The following is a 5,675-nucleotide window of genomic DNA, read 5'->3' on the forward strand; positions in this document are numbered from 1 at the left end:
ACTATATATATATATATCTATCTATCTATATATTATTATTATTATTATTATTATTATTATTATCTAAAATTATGAATAAAATGTAAAGTTTTACAATTGTGAATCTACAACTTTGTTCTTTTATTTTACACAAATTTATTTAAATTAAATACATATAAGAATATAAATGTAAAAGTTAAATATTGGTTATGACATAAAAGTAATATATTATATTACTTATCTATATCTATACCAATTATAAAAATGTGAACCAAGGTGAAAAATTTTCATTGTGTATTTTTAATTTTGTCCTTGGTTAGTACATACTTGATAAATTCTATGAGAATATTTTTGTAAAATCAATTATTATGATAAGATCAAAATTGACAATATATACATATTAGATAAGGTTTCAGTTTTAAAAAAAGATTGAAATTTTTAAAGAATTGACAATGTGTACAACTACACACTTGAAGATTTGTAGATTTAAAATATAGATAACGAGGCCAACCTGTGAGAATCCAATACAAACCATTTTTTTTTTTCGAAGGTGGTGTTTTAATCCGAAGTAGGCTAGGCTACAAAATTTTTTGCCCCACTTGACTTTCTTGGGTTGGGCTAAAAGATGGCATAGATCCTGCCTGCTTTCACTCGCCTCTATATGCTGGACACTTTTTTAATCACAAAGTTTACACCGTGTCAACGGATTGATTCATTGTTAAAAAAATTAATCAAATCATTTTGTACTTCATACATATTTAATATGTAACCGTCGGTTTTGTCTATGCTAGTACATGGACACTACCAATGTGCTGCATCGAATGACCCATATTTTTTTGGATTTGATTTGATCTCATTTTAAATGAAATCATATCAAGTCCAAAAAAACATGGACCGTTGGATCCCCATTCTGGCACTACCCGAATGGGATAGCATAGACAAAACCGTAACAGTCATTCTCATACCAAGGTAGTGTTTGACGGTTTAGTACATGCCTCCCGCTAGGCACTACCCTGCGGATGACATGCAACCCCATGATTGGTCAAAATTAGTGGGTCCCACGTGGAGCCTACTGATTTTAACCAATCATGAGCCGTCACGTCACCCGCAGGGCACTACCCTGCGGGTAACATCGACTCAACCGTGTTTCAAAGAGTTTTTAAAAAATATTTTTCAGTTTTTTCTTTACAAAATTGTGATTTCGTAAAAGGGAAGCTGAGAAGTGCTTCCTAAAAGCTCTCCAAACACTACCTAATTGTAACCGATTGCTTCTCTGCACGCAACACACTTATTGGGCCAGTTTGGACACAAAATTATTGGCTTAAAAAAGCACTTAAATGCGTCCAGCTTTTTAAAGTGCATTAAAAAAAACAGAAGCAGTTTTAGTATTTGGATAAATGTTAAAAATGTGATTTTTTAAAATAAAAACATAAGCAGAAGCAAAAAAACCAAAATTTCTGACTTTTAAAAAATCACTTATTTGGGTTAAATAAATGCTTTTTCAAAAACGACTATTGTAACCAAACACAGGGGTGTCAAAACTCAAACCGACACGAGTCGACCCGAAAAATATCGGGTTAGGGTTGGGGGTTTTTGGGTTTGGGTCAAATCAGGTTGTCCCGAAAGCTACCCCAAAAAAATTAATCGGGTTAGGATTGGGTTCGGGTCAACTCGATGACACGAATATTTTTAATATTATTATTTTTATATAAAAGTAAGAAAGATTTGCTACATTCTTATGTTTGAAAAATTTTTATTGTATATCTTACTATCTTATAAAACTTGAACCACCTTTAAAAACTACTTTGGTGCGTTTTGATGACACCAAAATATATTTATTATTTAACCCTTGATAGTTATTTAAAATTTAATATATTTACATTGAAAAAAAAGGGTAAAAATAGGTGAAAAACAAAAACAAAAAAAACTACCTTGCATCACCCACTTCTCCCATATTGAATGAAACTAAAATGAATTTGATTTATGTTATATTGACCCCACTCGCATAACATGTGCACTTTTACTAGTTAATATAATAGATTTTAGTCCTTTAATATTTATTTTGTACAATTTTTATTTTTTTTTGTAGTAAGTATATACTTTAAATATTCTACAACTACAGTTTCAAATTTAAATATTATATAAACTTAGATTTTGTTTTTATGTCATTAAATTAAATATTACTATTATTATTGTGTGTTTTGAATTTTTATTTAATTATTTTGTTAAAAAAATTAAAAAATTAAAAAAATCATGTTGGTTCGGGTTGATCGGGTTAGTCAGGTTAGCCGGGTTCGAGTTCGGGTTGGCCATTTTCGGGTTGGCTCGGGTTCGGGTTGAGAAATGTTTAAAATTTATTTTCGCCAATCCGACCCGAACCCAACCGATCCACCCGAATTGACACCCCTACAATCACATAACTTTTTAAAAAAATCACTTTTTTTTTAAAACATAAGTGTTTTTTCTAAACTATAAACCGTTCCCAAACGAGCTCATTATCACTATACAACACAACAAGTCAACAATATAATGCATACAACAGAAAGTAAAGATTAACATCACCAGCCTAAGAACTAGAACCACCAGCATCAAAGACACAAATTTCTCTGAAAACAAAACATAAGCCCTAAATAACGTTTTCCTAATACATTCTTCCTTTGCAATTGCGTGAACCACAAAAGCAATGCTTCTTCTTAATATTTCCATTCACATCACAAACTCGATCTATCTTATAATTGTAATTACATGTAAGCTCATGTAAAGCAGGGATGTTCCTGGTTGCAAAAAACATAATGTGTGGCATTTTCTTGTCATAGTGATCATAAAGAACCTCTTGAGCATACATGTTAGGAGAACAACTATGTTTAACAAATCTTCCCACGTTTCCAAACTTACCCGCATCAATAGCAAAGACATCGTGGTTTCCTGAATCAACAAGGCCTTCCAATTCCCCATATTCCTCATGACCATCACCAATATCAAAGAGGTATTCATCTTCACCAATTCTTTGCTCCGCTTCCTTCTCTTGTAGCAACTCTCCGATATATTCGCATATGAAACTACCGGATGTCACATAGTCTCGTGTTCTTAATCCCCACCCTCTTTCTTTCGTCTTAAAAATCTCCAACTGGATTCTAGGGCCATGTTGGCTGACTCTACTCATACAAGAAGGGGGGCATTTGCAATTCGGGCCACACTCATAAACTATGGTTCTTGATCTAACAATCGAACCCTTTTCATTGAATGGAATCTCTCCTCCATTCCTCACAACACATGGACATTGATGAGAATCTGAGCAACCATTTACGCAGTCGCAGCCAACCGATTCCACACCCCTATACCATTCCGGATAAATGATCTTGTTTATGTATGCGAAAGGTGGGGGTCTAAGATCATCGATTCCATTCATAACCCGAATTGGACGATTCTCCAGTCCTTGAGATACATCATATATAATGCAAATTTCCTTCCGAGGTAAAAATTTTCCATACTTAGCTACAGTTTTGGCGAGGTCTTGGTTGGCCTGGCATTCTAGTTAATTCAAATTTGAACACCAAACTACCATTTTCATCTCTATCTTGCCAATAATTAGTTACCATGTAAAGCCCATCATACGAATATAAATACTTCGAGTCATTAAAATGGCCAAAAACATGAGATTCCATCCCAGTCATTCTTTTACGGATAACTCTTACTGGATATCTCATTTCCATGCTATTCACCATAGCAAGATTTCCCTTTATGAGCTTTTGATCAGCAGCTTTGTCAACTAACTTCGGATTCCCACCTTGACCCGAATATATCAAAGAATCATTAGGTTTAGCCTCATTCTCGTAACGACCAGAATCTACGACACAGGTAGCGAACTTTTCATCCCCAATAGTTACGTAATCTATTCCACACATCATCTGGCGGTGTAGACCAACAACCGCAAGTTGTGCCCTGAATCGAAAAGTGTCACCAATTTCAATGCCTGGTATATGCCCAAAAGGCTTCCGAACAGAAATCCACATTCCTTCAGCCTTGACACGCCCTGCTGCTTCTATATGTGCATTATTTTTACCTTTTTGTTCTTCTCCCATCTCTGCTTTTCGCTTTTTCCGCTCCTTTGTTAGTGCCTTAAAATACTCTTCAAACTTCAGTAAAGCTTCCCTCACCTTACATCCCTCAGGTCGATCATGCTTCACAATACACGAATTGACTAATTCTTCTAGTGTTCGATAGGATTTAGGCTGATCATTACATGAATCCTTACACTCAACACATGCAAGATTATCACCTGTTGTAAAGTTACCCATGGATTCATCTTGTTCCTTTTCAACCTCGTACCGATCCAAACCCACAAATTTAGGCTCCTGCAAATTTTCCCGACAAACTTTTCCCTTCCTTTCAGAAATAGAAACCTCTCCATCACAATCATCATCCTCCAAAACAATAATATCAGTTCCTTGATATCCTACTACATCAGCACCGTCTCCGTCAAACTTGGCATGATTTTCGGCCATTAAAGCTTTGGCACGCAATCCTTTCTCAAAACACGGTCCCCCAAATTTCACTCCTTGAGAAGATAAAACGTAAAAATCATCTCCAAGATCTTGCCACTCCAGTCCTAATCCAGTATTATCCTTTTCTTGAACACTTCTCAAATTCATATCCGGACCACCTTCAGGGTCTTTTTCTGAACCTTTTTCATCCATATTTTGTCCACCAACACTTTTAGACAAAATCTCGCCCACCACCCCTTCTCCTTCAGTTTCCATAAATTCATCTCCAAGATCATCCCACTCCATTTCTGTTCCAGTACTAACTTTTTCTCGAACCCTTCTCAAATCCATATTAGCACCACCTTCCCCAAAATTTTCTTCTATATTATTTCCATAAACAGATTTAAACAAAACCTCGCCCACCACCCCTTCTCCTTCAGTATTATTTTTTTCTTGGACACCAACACCAATTTCAGAAAACTTTTCACCGAAATACTGTCCATCAACACCTTCAAACAAAATCTTGGATACGACCCCATCTTCTACAGTTTTCATTGCCTCCAGTAATGGCTTTTGCACTGCAAAAATAACAATATCTGTTAAATTTTTTTACAAGTAGAACACTCACAATCCAAAACAGCAATAAAACTCACGGGCCAAAGCGATAATTTCTGCTACTTTCTCTAAAGCATTTTCCCAAACCGCTTCAAGTAAACCAAGTTTCTGCTCATTCTGTCCGCCCATTTCCTTAGAAATATCATCTAAAATCTTTGGCGTCTCCATATTCTTGAACCAAAGCGAATGGGTCGCAGTGTTAGGTTTCGAGGGGCCACAGTTTCTGGGGAAATCCCGAACAGCACAAGGCTTAGGGCGGCTCTTGAACTTCCCTTTACCATTTGCGGGTAATTGTTTCTTGGGAGAACTCTCCGCCGCTGCCATTAACCGTGAAGGAACTTGAAAGAGATGACGTTTAATGAATTCTTCTGTTCTGTGATCCCAAACTTCGAAGTCAGTTTGCATAGATTTTGAAAAAAAAGAAAATAATTTGAATATTATGAAATATTTAAGCGGCATACATACTCACTCAATTTGTCTCCAAATATGGATTCGTGGCAAACAAACTTGGGCATTGTTTGTTTTGGGGTACTTTCACCAAGTGTTTCTCAGTTTTTTCTTATAAAATTTTACAAAATTTCATAATAACAAAGGTCA

At 35.5% G+C, this 5,675-nt stretch overlaps 1 pseudogene; it reads right to left on the minus strand.

The window, feature by feature from the left end:
- Positions 1 to 2,568: 2,568 nt before the first annotated feature.
- On the minus strand, positions 2,569 to 5,421 carry LOC140866992 (histone-lysine N-methyltransferase, H3 lysine-9 specific SUVH5-like; annotated as a pseudogene).
- Between the last annotated feature and the right edge of the window lie 254 nt (positions 5,422 to 5,675).

Source organism: Henckelia pumila, chromosome 4 (assembly GCF_033568475.1).
Source record: "Henckelia pumila isolate YLH828 chromosome 4, ASM3356847v2, whole genome shotgun sequence".
NCBI lineage: Eukaryota > Viridiplantae > Streptophyta > Magnoliopsida > Lamiales > Gesneriaceae > Henckelia > Henckelia pumila.